The 19764-nt window shown below is 50.2% G+C and overlaps 7 non-coding genes across 7 annotated transcripts; all 7 read left to right on the top strand.

Moving 5' to 3' along the window:
• The first annotated feature begins 1138 nt into the window (after window positions 1-1138).
• trnam-cau (transfer RNA methionine (anticodon CAU)) lies at window positions 1139-1211 on the top strand. Its single transcript has one exon. It is a non-coding gene; the product is annotated as a tRNA-Met (tRNA).
• Window positions 1212-4127: 2916 nt separating this feature from the next.
• On the top strand, window positions 4128-4200 carry trnam-cau (transfer RNA methionine (anticodon CAU)). Its single transcript has one exon. It is a non-coding gene; the product is annotated as a tRNA-Met (tRNA).
• Window positions 4201-7116: 2916 nt separating this feature from the next.
• Window positions 7117-7189, top strand: trnam-cau (transfer RNA methionine (anticodon CAU)). The gene has a single exon. It is a non-coding gene; the product is annotated as a tRNA-Met (tRNA).
• Window positions 7190-10106: 2917 nt separating this feature from the next.
• On the top strand, window positions 10107-10179 carry trnam-cau (transfer RNA methionine (anticodon CAU)). The gene has a single exon. It is a non-coding gene; the product is annotated as a tRNA-Met (tRNA).
• Window positions 10180-13095: 2916 nt separating this feature from the next.
• Window positions 13096-13168, top strand: trnam-cau (transfer RNA methionine (anticodon CAU)). The gene has a single exon. It is a non-coding gene; the product is annotated as a tRNA-Met (tRNA).
• A 2929-nt stretch (window positions 13169-16097) lies between these two features.
• On the top strand, window positions 16098-16170 carry trnam-cau (transfer RNA methionine (anticodon CAU)). Its single transcript has one exon. It is a non-coding gene; the product is annotated as a tRNA-Met (tRNA).
• A 2923-nt stretch (window positions 16171-19093) lies between these two features.
• On the top strand, window positions 19094-19166 carry trnam-cau (transfer RNA methionine (anticodon CAU)). The gene has a single exon. It is a non-coding gene; the product is annotated as a tRNA-Met (tRNA).
• The last annotated feature ends 598 nt before the right edge of the window (window positions 19167-19764 follow it).

Raw genomic sequence — 19764 nt, 5'->3', positions numbered from 1 at the left:
CCTCCCTAATTACTTAATTGTGTTACATGACGGCAGTTATGCTGTGTCACTGTTATGATAATGTCCCAAATTCCAGTCCTTTGACACTATCAGTTCTGTTGTGATGTTGGAATGTTTGAAATTGATCCATCGGAATGCAGCCTGCGTCTGTGTGCTTTGTGTAAGGTTTTGGCTCTCATTCACAGTACTATTGTCCGTGAGGGTTGGGGTTCCTTCCCCATACTCCATAAAGTCCAGTTTTAAAGTCCAGTCGGGGGGTGGGGGGCGGGAGGTGGGGGTGGGGAGGAGGAATTCCGATCCCAATTCTTCCAGTGCAAAGAGTCGTCCACGACTTGAGTTTCGCTCGCTGGCACATTCCGAGGTCCAGGACTACGTGCTGTGGGATGCAGTAAAGCTTGGGGCAGCCGCTCCAAAGGCTCCATGGAGAAAGACCACTGTGTAAGGGGGTCCTCCCGCCATAGTTTACCGAGTGGCCGGCACCCGTGTAAGACCCCCTCGGGCTGTATGCGCCAACACTATTTTTGCTGCGTTTTGCAAATGTACATTGCATAGAAAAGGGTTGCAAATTTTTATGGAATATTATATATTCTGGGGGAGCAAAGACGAACCCCTGCTGGCCAGCAGATGAAACTGCGGAAGTGAAACAGTCGCGTGCAGGCAGTTTGCAGACAGGAAACGAGGGATCCCGTGCCTTGGCGGCAACACGTTGAGCAGCCATCGACTTGTCAAGTTAAGAGCGCTACCTTCAGCTAATTGCTGCTTACTACACGCTTACTCTAAAAAAGCACATACTCCTTCAAGTGTGAATTTAAGCAGCGGCCAAAGGATGATTTTGCTCTGCTTTCCTCTACAGTCCTGCGCCGCAGCAGCTGAGCTACGGAAGGGAAGTGACAAAAGTGCTGGCTGATGGTTTGCCGCTCAGGCCTTGGCCTAGCTATTGCTGCCGCTGTGCTGTGGGACTGTGAACGGCCAGCTGCTCTCCACAGCCTGGGCCAATGCTGTAATGGATAAGACGTCTGTCTAGGGATGGGAAGCTGATAGCTTTGACTCCTGGCTGGCTGACAGTTTTGTGTCGACTTTGTCCTGCGGCTTGGGAACACTTTGCAACTTGGTCTACTTGGGCGTGCTGCATGGCAGTGCCTTCTTAGCGCAGTAGGCAGCGCGTCAGTCTCATAATCTGAAGGTCCTGAGTTCGATCCTCAGAGAAGGCAGTGTGCCCACTGTGCTTTCTTTTGCCATCACTCACTTGACCTTTCCGCTCTCGTTGCGTGCCAAAATCCAGCCGCTTTGCTTGCTGCAGTGCTGCAAAGCATTTGACAGCCTCCAGCACTGGAGATGGGAGCGCAAGGCAAGACGTTGTCAGCTGGTTGCCACAAGCGCTGAATGTGAAGATTGGAGCCCAGGAAAAAGCAGAATGGAGAATGCAGGCATCGATCCCACTACCTCTCACATGCTAAGCAAGCGCTCTACCATTTGAGCTAATTCCCCAGCTTGGCTAAGACTGCTGAGCCCAGATTCTTTCACAACAGCCCCATAGCAGCTGTCTCCAAGTTGCTCCTTGAGCTGCAGGGAAATGCGGCTTGGGCTTGGGCTTGGCTCGCTGCCTGAACGCAGTCAGTGCTTTGCTTCAATCAGCAGGTCCCTCCAGCAGCAGCAAGTTAGCAGCGGCAGGACCGGCCAGCTCCAATAACCATGAAAGAAGCCCAGAAGAGCCCCAGCTGGCGCAAGGAAAAGCTGGTGAGCGGAAACTAGCAGCCGCCACGAGTGTGAGGGAGCAGTCGAGAGCCCTGTCTGACTGACACAAGACTTCTTTTGCTTTCCAGTGAGTGCTGAGGTTTTGCCTGCCATGCTGCTCAAACTGGACGCACCCCTCGAACTGTATCGTTAATGTTCTCAATTGCTGTAAATGTAAAACTGTAATTGACATGACAATTGTGAAACGGAAGGGTTGGGAAGAAACTCATGACAGTATTGAAGGAAACTGATCTCCCTTGCAATGTTTGTATTTTTTGGTGCTGTTTGGAAACTGTTTGGCAATGTAATTTTTACAGATATTTATGAATAAAGTATATTTTGGAAATAAAAAAAAAAACTGGACGCACACCCCAGGTAAGCATCAACTCTTGCTGGAGGACCATCAACTAGCTGAAAGGCGCACTTTGGTCTGCCTGAAACCTGCTGCTCGTTCTTTGTGAGAGCTTCCGGCTCCTGTTTACCCCCCTTACTGATGGTTCTTTAGGATTTTAGAAAGGACAAATTGCACAGGCACAGGGTTGGGCGGAACCATAAACTTCTTTATTAAGACCCCCCTAACACCCTGATACAAAGACCTCGAAACGAATGTAAAGGACGCCACACGACACCTTGCTTGCTTAGACCGATTTAAATCCCTCCACCATTTAACCTCGGCTCGGCTCGGCTCGGCTCCCACCCAAACACACAAGTCACCACCACTTTTAAGACGCACCTTTTCCGAAAACCCACAAGCAAAAGCCCACACTTCTGCCCCAAACTCACTCAATTCAAAACCCCAAACCCTCCCAGGATTTCTTTGTCACACTTAAAATTGCTTTCAACTCTCAGCCCCAAATACCCCTCACATTTGGCTGATAACTTACAATCCTCCATGAGGTGAGAATTTGTAGGTCCACGAGCCAGGTTGACTCTTCCTGACCCTCCTTCTTGACTGCAGTGCCAAACTCTTCGATCTTGTCCTTTTCATGATGATCCTTATCGAAATATCATAAACACATCACCTGGAGCCATCCTGCTGGATGGTGAGCGCTTAGCACCTTTTAATCTCTTTCGTCAGTTACCTGCCTGGTCCAGACAGATCCACTTATGTTGATGTTATTTCCATGACCGAGAACAATAAACTCCACCAGGGTGAGGTATTCCAGGCTCCAGAGCTGATATACGTGAAAAGGTTTCTCTCCTGCCTCGACAGGAGTGAATGCTGTGGCCTGGGGCCGGTTAGTTGTAAGAATGGCCTCCCTAATTACTTAATTGTGTTACATGACGGCAGTTATGCTGTGTCACTGTTATGATAATGTCCCAAATTCCAGTCCTTTGACACTATCAGTTCTGTTGTGATGTTGGAATGTTTGAAATTGATCCATCGGAATGCAGCCTGCGTCTGTGTGCTTTGTGTAAGGTTTTGGCTCTCATTCACAGTACTATTGTCCGTGAGGGTTGGGGTTCCTTCCCCATACTCCATAAAGTCCAGTTTTAAAGTCCAGTCGGGGGGCGGGGGGCGGGAGGTGGGGGTGGGGAGGAGGAATTCCGATCCCAATTCTTCCAGTGCAAAGAGTCGTCCACGACTTGAGTTTCGCTCGCTGGCACATTCCGAGGTCCAGGACTACGTGCTGTGGGATGCAGTAAAGCTTGGGGCAGCCGCTCCAAAGGCTCCATGGAGAAAGACCACTGTGTAAGGGGGTCCTCCCGCCATAGTTTACCGAGTGGCCGGCACCCGTGTAAGACCCCCTCGGGCTGTATGCGCCAACACTATTTTTGCTGCGTTTTGCAAATGTACATTGCATAGAAAAGGGTTGCAAATTTTTATGGAATATTATATATTCTGGGGGAGCAAAGACGAACCCCTGCTGGCCAGCAGATGAAACTGCGGAAGTGAAACAGTCGCGTGCAGGCAGTTTGCAGACAGGAAACGAGGGATCCCGTGCCTTGGCGGCAACACGTTGAGCAGCCATCGACTTGTCAAGTTAAGAGCGCTACCTTCAGCTAATTGCTGCTTACTACACGCTTACTCTAAAAAAGCACATACTCCTTCAAGTGTGAATTTAAGCAGCGGCCAAAGGATGATTTTGCTCTGCTTTCCTCTACAGTCCTGCGCCGCAGCAGCTGAGCTACGGAAGGGAAGTGACAAAAGTGCTGGCTGATGGTTTGCCGCTCAGGCCTTGGCCTAGCCATTGCTGCCGCTGTGCTGTGGGACTGTGAACGGCCAGCTGCTCTCCACAGCCTGGGCCAATGCTGTAATGGATAAGACGTCTGTCTAGGGATGGGAAGCTGATAGCTTTGACTCCTGGCTGGCTGACAGTTTTGTGTCGACTTTGTCCTGCGGCTTGGGAACACTTTGCAACTTGGTCTACTTGGGCGTGCTGTATGGCAGTGCCTTCTTAGCGCAGTAGGCAGCGCGTCAGTCTCATAATCTGAAGGTCCTGAGTTCGATCCTCAGAGAAGGCAGTGTGCCCACTGTGCTTTCTTTTGCCATCACTCACTTGACCTTTCCGCTCTCGTTGCGTGCCAAAATCCAGCCGCTTTGCTTGCTGCAGTGCTGCAAAGCATTTGACAGCCTCCAGCACTGGAGATGGGAGCGCAAGGCAAGACGTTGTCAGCTGGTTGCCACAAGCGCTGAATGTGAAGATTGGAGCCCAGGAAAAAGCAGAATGGAGAATGCAGGCATCGATCCCACTACCTCTCACATGCTAAGCAAGCGCTCTACCATTTGAGCTAATTCCCCAGCTTGGCTAAGACTGCTGAGCCCAGATTCTTTCACAACAGCCCCATAGCAGCTGTCTCCAAGTTGCTCCTTGAGCTGCAGGGAAATGCGGCTTGGGCTTGGGCTTGGCTCGCTGCCTGAACGCAGTCAGTGCTTTGCTTCAATCAGCAGGTCCCTCCAGCAGCAGCAAGTTAGCAGCGGCAGGACCTGCCAGCTCCAATAACCATGAAAGAAGCCCAGAAGAGCCCCAGCTGGCGCAAGGAAAAGCTGGTGAGCGGAAACTAGCAGCCGCCACGAGTGTGAGGGAGCAGTCGAGAGCCCTGTCTGACTGACACAAGACTTCTTTTGCTTTCCAGTGAGTGCTGAGGTTTTGCCTGCCATGCTGCTCAAACTGGACGCACCCCTCGAACTGTATCGTTAATGTTCTCAATTGCTGTAAATGTAAAACTGTAATTGACATGACAATTGTGAAACGGAAGGGTTGGGAAGAAACTCATGACAGTATTGAAGGAAACTGATCTCCCTTGCAATGTTTGTATTTTTTGGTGCTGTTTGGAAACTGTTTGGCAATGTAATTTTTACAGATATTTATGAATAAAGTATATTTTGGAAATTAAAAAAAAAACTGGACGCACACCCCAGGTAAGCATCAACTCTTGCTGGAGGACCATCAACTAGCTGAAAGGCGCACTTTGGTCTGCCTGAAACCTGCTGCTCGTTCTTTGTGAGAGCTTCCGGCTCCTGTTTACCCCCCTTACTGATGGTTCTTTAGGATTTTAGAAAGGACAAATTGCACAGGCACAGGGTTGGGCGGAACCATAAACTTCTTTATTAAGACCCCCCTAACACCCTGATACAAAGACCTCGAAACGAATGTAAAGGACGCCACACGACACCTTGCTTGCTTAGACCGATTTAAATCCCTCCACCATTTAACCTCGGCTCGGCTCGGCTCGGCTCCCACCCAAACACACAAGTCACCACCACTTTTAAGACGCACCTTTTCCGAAAACCCACAAGCAAAAGCCCACACTTCTGCCCCAAACTCACTCAATTCAAAACCCCAAACCCTCCCAGGATTTCTTTGTCACACTTAAAATTGCTTTCAACTCTCAGCCCCAAATACCCCTCACATTTGGCTGATAACTTACAATCCTCCATGAGGTGAGAATTTGTAGGTCCACGAGCCAGGTTGACTCTTCCTGACCCTCCTTCTTGACTGCAGTGCCAAACTCTTCGATCTTGTCCTTTTCATGATGATCCTTATCGAAATATCATAAACACATCACCTGGAGCCATCCTGCTGGATGGTGAGCGCTTAGCACCTTTTAATCTCTTTCGTCAGTTACCTGCCTGGTCCAGACAGATCCACTTATGTTGATGTTATTTCCATGACCGAGAACAATAAACTCCACCAGGGTGAGGTATTCCAGGCTCCAGAGCTGATATACGTGAAAAGGTTTCTCTCCTGCCTTGACAGGAGTGAATGCTGTGGCCTGGGGCCGGTTAGTTGTAAGAATGGCCTCCCTAATTACTTAATTGTGTTACATGACGGCAGTTATGCTGTGTCACTGTTATGATAATGTCCCAAATTCCAGTCCTTTGACACTATCAGTTCTGTTGTGATGTTGGAATGTTTGAAATTGATCCATCGGAATGCAGCCTGCGTCTGTGTGCTTTGTGTAAGGTTTTGGCTCTCATTCACAGTACTATTGTCCGTGAGGGTTGGGGTTCCTTCCCCATACTCCATAAAGTCCAGTTTTAAAGTCCAGTCGGGGGGCGGGGGGCGGGAGGTGGGGGTGGGGAGGAGGAATTCCGATCCCAATTCTTCCAGTGCAAAGAGTCGTCCACGACTTGAGTTTCGCTCGCTGGCACGTTCCGAGGACCAGGACTACGTGCTGTGGGATGCAGTAAAGCTTGGGGCAGCCGCTCCAAAGGCTCCATGGAGAAAGACCACTGTGTAAGGGGGTCCTCCCGCCATAGTTTACCGAGTGGCCGGCACCCGTGTAAGACCCCCTCGGGCTGTATGCGCCAACACTATTTTTGCTGCGTTTTGCAAATGTACATTGCATAGAAAAGGGTTGCAAATTTTTATGGAATATTATATATTCTGGGGGAGCAAAGACGAACCCCTGCTGGCCAGCAGATGAAACTGCGGAAGTGAAACAGTCGCGTGCAGGCAGTTTGCAGACAGGAAACGAGGGATCCCGTGCCTTGGCGGCAACACGTTGAGCAGCCATCGACTTGTCAAGTTAAGAGCGCTACCTTCAGCTAATTGCTGCTTACTACACGCTTACTCTAAAAAAGCACATACTCCTTCAAGTGTGAATTTAAGCAGCGGCCTAAGGATGATTTTGCTCTGCTTTCCTCTACAGTCCTGCGCCGCAGCAGCTGAGCTACGGAAGGGAAGTGACAAAAGTGCTTGCTGATGGTTTGCCGCTCAGGCCTTGGCCTAGCCATTGCTGCCGCTGTGCTGTGGGACTGTGAACGGCCAGCTGCTCTCCACAGCCTGGGCCAATGCTGTAATGGATAAGACGTCTGTCTAGGGATGGGAAGCTGATAGCTTTGACTCCTGGCTGGCTGACAGTTTTGTGTCGACTTTGTCCTGCGGCTTGGGAACACTTTGCAACTTGGTCTACTTGGGCGTGCTGCATGGCAGTGCCTTCTTAGCGCAGTAGGCAGCGCGTCAGTCTCATAATCTGAAGGTCCTGAGTTCGATCCTCAGAGAAGGCAGTGTGCCCACTGTGCTTTCTTTTGCCATCACTCACTTGACCTTTCCGCTCTCGTTGCGTGCCAAAATCCAGCCGCTTTGCTTGCTGCAGTGCTGCAAAGCATTTGACAGCCTCCAGCACTGGAGATGGGAGCGCAAGGCAAGACGTTGTCAGCTGGTTGCCACAAGTGCTGAATGTGAAGATTGGAGCCCAGGAAAAAGCAGAATGGAGAATACAGGCATCGATCCCGCTACCTCTCACATGCTAAGCAAGCGCTCTCCCATTTGAGCTAATTCCCCAGCTTGGCTAAGACTGCTGAGCCCAGATTCTTTCACAACAGCCCCATAGCAGCTGTCTCCAAGTTGCTCCTTGAGCTGCAGGGAAATGCGGCTTGGGCTTGGGCTTGGCTCACTGCCTGAACGCAGTCAGTGCTTTGCTTCAATCAGCAGGTCCCTCCAGCAGCAGCAAGTTAGCAGCGGCAGGACCGGCCAGCTCCAATAACCATGAAAGAAGCCCAGAAGAGCCCCAGCTGGCGCAAGGAAAAGCTGGTGAGCGGAAACTAGCAGCCGCCACGAGTGTGAGGGAGCAGTCGAGAGCCCTGTCTGACTGACACAAGACTTCTTTTGCTTTCCAGTGAGTGCTGAGGTTTTGCCTGCCATGCTGCTCAAACTGGACGCACCCCTCGAACTGTATCGTTAATGTTCTCAATTGCTGTAAATGTAAAACTGTAATTGACATGACAATTGTGAAACGGAAGGGTTGGGAAGAAACTCATGACAGTATTGAAGGAAACTGATCTCCCTTGCAATGTTTGTATTTTTTGGTGCTGTTTGGAAACTGTTTGGCAATGTAATTTTTACAGATATTTATGAATAAAGTATATTTTGGAAATAAAAAAAAAAACTGGACGCACACCCCAGGTAAGCATCAACTCTTGCTGGAGGACCATCAACTAGCTGAAAGGCGCACTTTGGTCTGCCTGAAACCTGCTGCTCGTTCTTTGTGAGAGCTTCCGGCTCCTGTTTACCCCCCTTACTGATGGTTCTTTAGGATTTTAGAAAGGACAAATTGCACAGGCACAGGGTTGGGCGGAACCATAAACTTCTTTATTAAGACCCCCCCTAACACCCTGATACAAAGACCTCGAAACGAATGTAAAGAACGCCACACGACACCTTGCTTGCTTAGACCGATTTAAATCCCTCCACCATTTAACCTCGGCTCGGCTCGGCTCGGCTCCCACCCAAACACACAAGTCACCACCACTTTTAAGACGCACCTTTTCCGAAAACCCACAAGCAAAAGCCCACACTTCTGCCCCAAACTCACTCAATTCAAAACCCCAAACCCTCCCAGGATTTCTTTGTCACACTTAAAATTGCTTTCAACTCTCAGCCCCAAATACCCCTCACATTTGGCTGATAACTTACAATCCTCCATGAGGTGAGAATTTGTAGGTCCACGAGCCAGGTTGACTCTTCCTGACCCTCCTTCTTGACTGCAGTGCCAAACTCTTCGATCTTGTCCTTTTCATGATGATCCTTATCGAAATATCATAAACACATCACCTGGAGCCATCCTGCTGGATGGTGAGCGCTTAGCACCTTTTAATCTCTTTCGTCAGTTACCTGCCTGGTCCAGACAGATCCACTTATGTTGATGTTATTTCCATGACCGAGAACAATAAACTCCACCAGGGTGAGGTATTCCAGGCTCCAGAGCTGATATACGTGAAAAGGTTTCTCTCCTGCCTCGACAGGAGTGAATGCTGTGGCCTGGGGCCGGTTAGTTGTAAGAATGGCCTCCCTAATTACTTAATTGTGTTACATGACGGCAGTTATGCTGTGTCACTGTTATGATAATGTCCCAAATTCCAGTCCTTTGACACTATCAGTTCTGTTGTGATGTTGGAATGTTTGAAATTGATCCATCGGAATGCAGCCTGCGTCTGTGTGCTTTGTGTAAGGTTTTGGCTCTCATTCACAGTACTATTGTCCGTGAGGGTTGGGGTTCCTTCCCCATACTCCATAAAGTCCAGTTTTAAAGTCCAGTCGGGGGGCGGGGGGCGGGAGGTGGGGGTGGGGAGGAGGAATTCCGATCCCAATTCTTCCAGTGCAAAGAGTCGTCCACGACTTGAGTTTCGCTCGCTGGCACGTTCCGAGGTCCAGGACTACGTGCTGTGGGATGCAGTAAAGCTTGGGGCAGCCGCTCCAAAGGCTCCATGGAGAAAGACCACTGTGTAAGGGGGTCCTCCCGCCATAGTTTACCGAGTGGCCGGCACCCGTGTAAGACCCCCTCGGGCTGTATGCGCCAACACTATTTTTGCTGCGTTTTGCAAATGTACATTGCATAGAAAAGGGTTGCAAATTTTTATGGAATATTATATATTCTGGGGGAGCAAAGACGAACCCCTGCTGGCCAGCAGATGAAACTGCGGAAGTGAAACAGTCGCGTGCAGGCAGTTTGCAGACAGGAAACGAGGGATCCCGTGCCTTGGCGGCAACACGTTGAGCAGCCATCGACTTGTCAAGTTAAGAGCGCTACCTTCAGCTAATTGCTGCTTACTACACGCTTACTCTAAAAAAGCACATACTCCTTCAAGTGTGAATTTAAGCAGCGGCCAAAGGATGATTTTGCTCTGCTTTCCTCTACAGTCCTGCGCCGCAGCAGCTGAGCTACGGAAGGGAAGTGACAAAAGTGCTGGCTGATGGTTTGCCGCTCAGGCCTTGGCCTAGCCATTGCTGCCGCTGTGCTGTGGGACTGTGAACGGCCAGCTGCTCTCCACAGCCTGGGCCAATGCTGTAATGGATAAGACGTCTGTCTAGGGATGGGAAGCTGATAGCTTTGACTCCTGGCTGGCTGACAGTTTTGTGTCGACTTTGTCCTGCGGCTTGGGAACACTTTGCAACTTGGTCTACTTGGGCGTGCTGCATGGCAGTGCCTTCTTAGCGCAGTAGGCAGCGCGTCAGTCTCATAATCTGAAGGTCCTGAGTTCGATCCTCAGAGAAGGCAGTGTGCCCACTGTGCTTTCTTTTGCCATCACTCACTTGACCTTTCCGCTCTCGTTGCGTGCCAAAATCCAGCCGCTTTGCTTGCTGCAGTGCTGCAAAGCATTTGACAGCCTCCAGCACTGGAGATGGGAGCGCAAGGCAAGACGTTGTCAGCTGGTTGCCACAAGTGCTGAATGTGAAGATTGGAGCCCAGGAAAAAGCAGAATGGAGAATGCAGGCATCAATCCCGCTACCTCTCACATGCTAAGCGAGCGCTCTCCCATTTGAGCTAATTCCCCAGCTTGGCTAAGACTGCTGAGCCCAGATTCTTTCACAACAGCCCCATAGCAGCTGTCTCCAAGTTGCTCCTTGAGCTGCAGGGAAATGCGGCTTGGGCTTGGGCTTGGCTCACTGCCTGAACGCAGTCAGTGCTTTGCTTCAATCAGCAGGTCCCTCCAGCAGCAGCAAGTTAGCAGCGGCAGGACCGGCCAGCTCCAATAACCATGAAAGAAGCCCAGAAGAGCCCCAGCTGGCGCAAGGAAAAGCTGGTGAGCGGAAACTAGCAGCCGCCACGAGTGTGAGGGAGCAGTCGAGAGCCCTGTCTGACTGACACAAGACTTCTTTTGCTTTCCAGTGAGTGCTGAGGTTTTGCCTGCCATGCTGCTCAAACTGGACGCACCCCTCGAACTGTATCGTTAATGTTCTCAATTGCTGTAAATGTAAAACTGTAATTGACATGACAATTGTGAAACGGAAGGGTTGGGAAGAAACTCATGACAGTATTGAAGGAAACTGATCTCCCTTGCAATGTTTGTATTTTTTGGTGCTGTTTGGAAACTGTTTGGCAATGTAATTTTTACAGATATTTATGAATAAAGTATATTTTGGAAATAAAAAAAAAAACTGGACGCACACCCCAGGTAAGCATCAACTCTTGCTGGAGGACCATCAACTAGCTGAAAGGCGCACTTTGGTCTGCCTGAAACCTGCTGCTCGTTCTTTGTGAGAGCTTCCGGCTCCTGTTTACCCCCCTTACTGATGGTTCTTTAGGATTTTAGAAAGGACAAATTGCACAGGCACAGGGTTGGGCGGAACCATAAACTTCTTTATTAAGACCCCCCTAACACCCTGATGCAAAGACCTCGAAACGAATGTAAAGGACGCCACACGACACCTTGCTTGCTTAGACCGATTTAAATCCCTCCACCATTTAACCTCGGCTCGGCTCGGCTCGGCTCCCACCCAAACACACAAGTCACCACCACTTTTAAGACGCACCTTTTCCGAAAACCCACAAGCAAAAGCCCACACTTCTGCCCCAAACTCACTCAATTCAAAACCCCAAACCCTCCCAGGATTTCTTTGTCACACTTAAAATTGCTTTCAACTCTCAGCCCCAAATACCCCTCACATTTGGCTGATAACTTACAATCCTCCATGAGGTGAGAATTTGTAGGTCCACGAGCCAGGTTGACTCTTCCTGACCCTCCTTCTTGACTGCAGTGCCAAACTCTTCGATCTTGTCCTTTTCATGATGATCCTTATCGAAATATCATAAACACATCACCTGGAGCCATCCTGCTGGATGGTGAGCGCTTAGCACCTTTTAATCTCTTTCGTCAGTTACCTGCCTGGTCCAGACAGATCCACTTATGTTGATGTTATTTCCATGACCGAGAACAATAAACTCCACCAGGGTGAGGTATTCCAGGCTCCAGAGCTGATATACGTGAAAAGGTTTCTCTCCTGCCTTGACAGGAGTGAATGCTGTGGCCTGGGGCCGGTTAGTTGTAAGAATGGCCTCCCTAATTACTTAATTGTGTTACATGACGGCAGTTATGCTGTGTCACTGTTATGATAATGTCCCAAATTCCAGTCCTTTGACACTATCAGTTCTGTTGTGATGTTGGAATGTTTGAAATTGATCCATCGGAATGCAGCCTGCGTCTGTGTGCTTTGTGTAAGGTTTTGGCTCTCATTCACAGTACTATTGTCCGTGAGGGTTGGGGTTCCTTCCCCATACTCCATAAAGTCCAGTTTTAAAGTCCAGTCGGGGGGCGGGGGGCGGGAGGTGGGGGTGGGGAGGAGGAATTCCGATCCCAATTCTTCCAGTGCAAAGAGTCGTCCACGACTTGAGTTTCGCTCGCTGGCACGTTCCGAGGACCAGGACTACGTGCTGTGGGATGCAGTAAAGCTTGGGGCAGCCGCTCCAAAGGCTCCATGGAGAAAGACCACTGTGTAAGGGGGTCCTCCCGCCATAGTTTACCGAGTGGCCGGCACCCGTGTAAGACCCCCTCGGGCTGTATGCGCCAACACTATTTTTGCTGCGTTTTGCAAATGTACATTGCATAGAAAAGGGTTGCAAATTTTTATGGAATATTATATATTCTGGGGGAGCAAAGACGAACCCCTGCTGGCCAGCAGATGAAACTGCGGAAGTGAAACAGTCGCGTGCAGGCAGTTTGCAGACAGGAAACGAGGGATCCCGTGCCTTGGCGGCAACACGTTGAGCAGCCATCGACTTGTCAGGTTAAGAGCGCTACCTTCAGCTAATTGCTGCTTACTACACGCTTACTCTAAAAAAGCACATACTCCTTCAAGTGTGAATTTAAGCAGCGGCCTAAGGATGATTTTGCTCTGCTTTCCTCTACAGTCCTGCGCCGCAGCAGCTGAGCTACGGAAGGGAAGTGACAAAAGTGCTTGCTGATGGTTTGCCGCTCAGGCCTTGGCCTAGCCATTGCTGCCGCTGTGCTGTGGGACTGTGAACGGCCAGCTGCTCTCCACAGCCTGGGCCAATGCTGTAATGGATAAGACGTCTGTCTAGGGATGGGAAGCTGATAGCTTTGACTCCTGGCTGGCTGACAGTTTTGTGTCGACTTTGTCCTGCGGCTTGGGAACACTTTGCAACTTGGTCTACTTGGGCGTGCTGCATGGCAGTGCCTTCTTAGCGCAGTAGGCAGCGCGTCAGTCTCATAATCTGAAGGTCCTGAGTTCGATCCTCAGAGAAGGCAGTGTGCCCACTGTGCTTTCTTTTGCCATCACTCACTTGACCTTTCCGCTCTCGTTGCGTGCCAAAATCCAGCCGCTTTGCTTGCTGCAGTGCTGCAAAGCATTTGACAGCCTCCAGCACTGGAGATGGGAGCGCAAGGCAAGACGTTGTCAGCTGGTTGCCACAAGTGCTGAATGTGAAGATTGGAGCCCAGGAAAAAGCAGAATGGAGAATACAGGCATCGATCCCGCTACCTCTCACATGCTAAGCGAGCGCTCTCCCATTTGAGCTAATTCCCCAGCTTGGCTAAGACTGCTGAGCCCAGATTCTTTCACAACAGCCCCATAGCAGCTGTCTCCAAGTTGCTCCTTGAGCTGCAGGGAAATGCGGCTTGGGCTTGGGCTTGGGCTTGGGCTTGGCTCACTGCCTGAACGCAGTCAGTGCTTTGCTTCAATCAGCAGGTCCCTCCAGCAGCAGCAAGTTAGCAGCGGCAGGACCGGCCAGCTCCAATAACCATGAAAGAAGCCCAGAAGAGCCCCAGCTGGCGCAAGGAAAAGCTGGTGAGCGGAAACTAGCAGCCGCCACGAGTGTGAGGGAGCAGTCGAGAGCCCTGTCTGACTGACACAAGACTTCTTTTGCTTTCCAGTGAGTGCTGAGGTTTTGCCTGCCATGCTGCTCAAACTGGACGCACCCCTCGAACTGTATCGTTAATGTTCTCAATTGCTGTAAATGTAAAACTGTAATTGACATGACAATTGTGAAACGGAAGGGTTGGGAAGAAACTCATGACAGTATTGAAGGAAACTGATCTCCCTTGCAATGTTTGTATTTTTTGGTGCTGTTTGGAAACTGTTTGGCAATGTAATTTTTACAGATATTTATGAATAAAGTATATTTTGGAAATAAAAAAAAAAACTGGACGCACACCCCAGGTAAGCATCAACTCTTGCTGGAGGACCATCAACTAGCTGAAAGGCGCACTTTGGTCTGCCTGAAACCTGCTGCTCGTTCTTTGTGAGAGCTTCCGGCTCCTGTTTACCCCCCTTACTGATGGTTCTTTAGGATTTTAGAAAGGACAAATTGCACAGGCACAGGGTTGGGCGGAACCGTAAACTTCTTTATTAAGACCCCCCCTAACACCCTGATACAAAGACCTCGAAACGAATGTAAAGAACGCCACACGACACCTTGCTTGCTTAGACCGATTTAAATCCCTCCACCATTTAACCTCGGCTCGGCTCGGCTCGGCTCCCACCCAAACACACAAGTCACCACCACTTTTAAGACGCACCTTTTCCGAAAACCCACAAGCAAAAGCCCACACTTCTGCCCCAAACTCACTCAATTCAAAACCCCAAACCCTCCCAGGATTTCTTTGTCACACTTAAAATTGCTTTCAACTCTCAGCCCCAAATACCCCTCACATTTGGCTGATAACTTACAATCCTCCATGAGGTGAGAATTTGTAGGTCCACGAGCCAGGTTGACTCTTCCTGACCCTCCTTCTTGACTGCAGTGCCAAACTCTTCGATCTTGTCCTTTTCATGATGATCCTTATCGAAATATCATAAACACATCACCTGGAGCCATCCTGCTGGATGGTGAGCGCTTAGCACCTTTTAATCTCTTTCGTCAGTTACCTGCCTGGTCCAGACAGATCCACTTATGTTGATGTTATTTCCATGACCGAGAACAATAAACTCCACCAGGGTGAGGTATTCCAGGCTCCAGAGCTGATATACGTGAAAAGGTTTCTCTCCTGCCTCGACAGGAGTGAATGCTGTGGCCTGGGGCCGGTTAGTTGTAAGAATGGCCTCCCTAATTACTTAATTGTGTTACATGACGGCAGTTATGCTGTGTCACTGTTATGATAATGTCCCAAATTCCAGTCCTTTGACACTATCAGTTCTGTTGTGATGTTGGAATGTTTGAAATTGATCCATCGGAATGCAGCCTGCGTCTGTGTGCTTTGTGTAAGGTTTTGGCTCTCATTCACAGTACTATTGTCCGTGAGGGTTGGGGTTCCTTCCCCATACTCCATAAAGTCCAGTTTTAAAGTCCAGTCGGGGGGCGGGGGGCGGGAGGTGGGGGTGGGGAGGAGGAATTCCGATCCCAATTCTTCCAGTGCAAAGAGTCGTCCACGACTTGAGTTTCGCTCGCTGGCACGTTCCGAGGTCCAGGACTACGTGCTGTGGGATGCAGTAAAGCTTGGGGCAGCCGCTCCAAAGGCTCCATGGAGAAAGACCACTGTGTAAGGGGGTCCTCCCGCCATAGTTTACCGAGTGGCCGGCACCCGTGTAAGACCCCCTCGGGCTGTATGCGCCAACACTATTTTTGCTGCGTTTTGCAAATGTACATTGCATAGAAAAGGGTTGCAAATTTTTATGGAATATTATATATTCTGGGGGAGCAAAGACGAACCCCTGCTGGCCAGCAGATGAAACTGCGGAAGTGAAACAGTCGCGTGCAGGCAGTTTGCAGACAGGAAACGAGGGATCCCGTGCCTTGGCGGCAACACGTTGAGCAGCCATCGACTTGTCAAGTTAAGAGCGCTACCTTCAGCTAATTGCTGCTTACTACACGCTTACTCTAAAAAAGCACATACTCCTTCAAGTGTGAATTTAAGCAGCGGCCTAAGGATGATTTTGCTCTGCTTTCCTCTACAGTCCTGCGCCGCAGCAGCTGAGCTACGGAAGGGAAGTGACAAAAGTGCTGGCTGATGGTTTGCCGCTCAGGCCTTGGCCTAGCCATTGCTGCCGCTGTGCTGTGGGACTGTGAACGGCCAGCTGCTCTCCACAGCCTGGGCCAATGCTGTAATGGATAAGACGTCTGTCTAGGGATGGGAAGCTGATAGCTTTGACTCCTGGCTGGCTGAGAGTTTTGTGTCGACTTTGTCCTGCGGCTTGGGAACACTTTGCAACTTGGTCTACTTGGGCGTGCTGCATGGCAGTGCCTTCTTAGCGCAGTAGGCAGCGCGTCAGTCTCATAATCTGAAGGTCCTGAGTTCGATCCTCAGAGAAGGCAGTGTGCCCACTGTGCTTTCTTTTGCCATCACTCACTTGACCTTTCCGCTCTCGTTGCGTGCCAAAATCCAGCCGCTTTGCTTGCTGCAGTGCTGCAAAGCATTTGACAGCCTCCAGCACTGGAGATGGGAGCGCAAGGCAAGACGTTGTCAGCTGGTTGCCACAAGTGCTGAATGTGAAGATTGGAGCCCAGGAAAAAGCAGAATGGAGAATACAGGCATCGATCCCACTACCTCTCACATGCTAAGCGAGCGGTCTCCCATTTGAGCTAATTCCCCAGCTTGGCTAAGACTGCTGAGCCCAGATTCTTTCACAACAGCCCCATAGCAGCTGTCTCCAAGTTGCTCCTTGAGCTGCAGGGAAATGCGGCTTGGGCTTGGGCTTGGGCTTGGCTCACTGCCTGAACGCAGTCAGTGCTTTGCTTCAATCAGCAGGTCCCTCCAGCAGCAGCAAGTTAGCAGCGGCAGGACCGGCCAGCTCCAATAACCATGAAAGAAGCCCAGAAGAGCCCCAGCTGGCGCAAGGAAAAGCTGGTGAGCGGAAACTAGCAGCCGCCACGAGTGTGAGGGAGCAGTCGAGAGCCCTGTCTGACTGACACAAGACTTCTTTTGCTTTCCAGTGAGTGCTGAGGTTTTGCCTGCCATGCTGCTCAAACTGGACGCACCCCTCGAACTGTATCGTTAATGTTCTCAATTGCTGTAAATGTAAAACTGTAATTGACATGACAATTGTGAAACGGAAGGGTTGGGAAGAAACTCATGACAGTATTGAAGGAAACTGATCTCCCTTGCAATGTTTGTATTTTTTGGTGCTGTTTGGAAACTGTTTGGCAATGTAATTTTTACAGATATTTATGAATAAAGTATATTTTGGAAATAAAAAAAAAAACTGGACGCACACCCCAGGTAAGCATCAACTCTTGCTGGAGGACCATCAACTAGCTGAAAGGCGCACTTTGGTCTGCCTGAAACCTGCTGCTCGTTCTTTGTGAGAGCTTCCGGCTCCTGTTTACCCCCCTTACTGATGGTTCTTTAGGATTTTAGAAAGGACAAATTGCACAGGCACAGGGTTGGGCGGAACCGTAAACTTCTTTATTAAGACCCCCCCTAACACCCTGATACAAAGACCTCGAAACGAATGTAAAGAACGCCACACGACACCTTGCTTGCTTAGACCGATTTAAATCCCTCCACCATTTAACCTCGGCTCGGCTCGGCTCGGCTCCCACCCAAACACACAAGTCACCACCACTTTTAAGACGCACCTTTTCCGAAAACCCACAAGCAAAAGCCCACACTTCTGCCCCAAACTCACTCAATTCAAAACCCCAAACCCTCCCAGGATTTCTTTGTCACACTTAAAATTGCTTTCAACTCTCAGCCCCAAATACCCCTCACATTTGGCTGATAACTTACAATCCTCCATGAGGTGAGAATTTGTAGGTCCACGAGCCAGGTTGACTCTTCCTGACCCTCCTTCTTGACTGCAGTGCCAAACTCTTCGATCTTGTCCTTTTCATGATGATCCTTATCGAAATATCATAAACACATCACCTGGAGCCATCCTGCTGGATGGTGAGCGCTTAGCACCTTTTAATCTCTTTCGTCAGTTACCTGCCTGGTCCAGACAGATCCACTTATGTTGATGTTATTTCCATGACCGAGAACAATAAACTCCACCAGGGTGAGGTATTCCAGGCTCCAGAGCTGATATACGTGAAAAGGTTTCTCTCCTGCCTCGACAGGAGTGAATGCTGTGGCCTGGGGCCGGTTAGTTGTAAGAATGGCCTCCCTAATTACTTAATTGTGTTACATGACGGCAGTTATGCTGTGTCACTGTTATGATAATGTCCCAAATTCCAGTCCTTTGACACTATCAGTTCTGTTGTGATGTTGGAATGTTTGAAATTGATCCATCGGAATGCAGCCTGCGTCTGTGTGCTTTGTGTAAGGTTTTGGCTCTCATTCACAGTACTATTGTCCGTGAGGGTTGGGGTTCCTTCCCCATACTCCATAAAGTCCAGTTTTAAAGTCCAGTCGGGGGGCGGGGGGCGGGAGGTGGGGGTGGGGAGGAGGAATTCCGATCCCAATTCTTCCAGTGCAAAGAGTCGTCCACGACTTGAGTTTCGCTCGCTGGCACGTTCCGAGGTCCAGGACTACGTGCTGTGGGATGCAGTAAAGCTTGGGGCAGCCGCTCCAAAGGCTCCATGGAGAAAGACCACTGTGTAAGGGGGTCCTCCCGCCATAGTTTACCGAGTGGCCGGCACCCGTGTAAGACCCCCTCGGGCTGTATGCGCCAACACTATTTTTGCTGCGTTTTGCAAATGTACATTGCATAGAAAAGGGTTGCAAATTTTTATGGAATATTATATATTCTGGGGGAGCAAAGACGAACCCCTGCTGGCCAGCAGATGAAACTGCGGAAGTGAAACAGTCGCGTGCAGGCAGTTTGCAGACAGGAAACGAGGGATCCCGTGCCTTGGCGGCAACACGTTGAGCAGCCATCGACTTGTCAAGTTAAGAGCGCTACCTTCAGCTAATTGCTGCTTACTACACGCTTACTCTAAAAAAGCACATACTCCTTCAAGTGTGAATTTAAGCAGCGGCCAAAGGATGATTTTGCTCTGCTTTCCTCTACAGTCCTGCGCCGCAGCAGCTGAGCTACGGAAGGGAAGTGACAAAAGTGCTGGCTGATGGTTTGCCGCTCAGGCCTTGGCCTAGCCATTGCTGCCGCTGTGCTGTGGGACTGTGAACGGCCAGCTGCTCTCCACAGCCTGGGCCAATGCTGTAATGGATAAGACGTCTGTCTAGGGATGGGAAGCTGATAGCTTTGACTCCTGGCTGGCTGACAGTTTTGTGTCGACTTTGTCCTGCGGCTTGGGAACACTTTGCAACTTGGTCTACTTGGGCGTGCTGCATGGCAGTGCCTTCTTAGCGCAGTAGGCAGCGCGTCAGTCTCATAATCTGAAGGTCCTGAGTTCGATCCTCAGAGAAGGCAGTGTGCCCACTGTGCTTTCTTTTGCCATCACTCACTTGACCTTTCCGCTCTCGTTGCGTGCCAAAATCCAGCCGCTTTGCTTGCTGCAGTGCTGCAAAGCATTTGATAGCCTCCAGCACTGGAGATGGGAGCGCAAGGCAAGACGTTGTCAGCTGGTTGCCACAAGTGCTGAATGCGAAGATTGGAGCCCAGGAAAAAGCAGAATGGAGAATACAGGCATCGATCCCGCTACCTCTCACATGCTAAGCGAGCGCTCTCCCATTTGAGCTAATTCCCCAGCTTGGCTAAGACTGCTGAGCCCAGATTCTTTCACAACAGCCCCATAGCAGCTGTCTCCAAGTTGCTCCTTGAGCTGCAGGGAAATGCGGCTTGGGCTTGGGCTTGGCTCGCTGCCTGAACGCAGTCAGTGCTTTGCTTCAATCAGCAGGTCCCTCCAGCAGCAGCAAGTTAGCAGCGGCAGGACCGGCCAGCTCCAATAACCATGAAAGAAGCCCAGAAGAGCCCCAGCTGGCGCAAGGAAAAGCTGGTGAGCGGAAACTAGCAGCCGCCACGAGTGTGAGGGAGCAGTCGAGAGCCCTGTCTGACTGACACAAGACTT

The sequence above is a fragment of the Heterodontus francisci genome, chromosome 5 (genome assembly GCF_036365525.1).
Source record: "Heterodontus francisci isolate sHetFra1 chromosome 5, sHetFra1.hap1, whole genome shotgun sequence".
Lineage (NCBI taxonomy): Eukaryota > Metazoa > Chordata > Chondrichthyes > Heterodontiformes > Heterodontidae > Heterodontus > Heterodontus francisci.
This window is presented reverse-complemented; position numbering and strand designations above follow the sequence as displayed.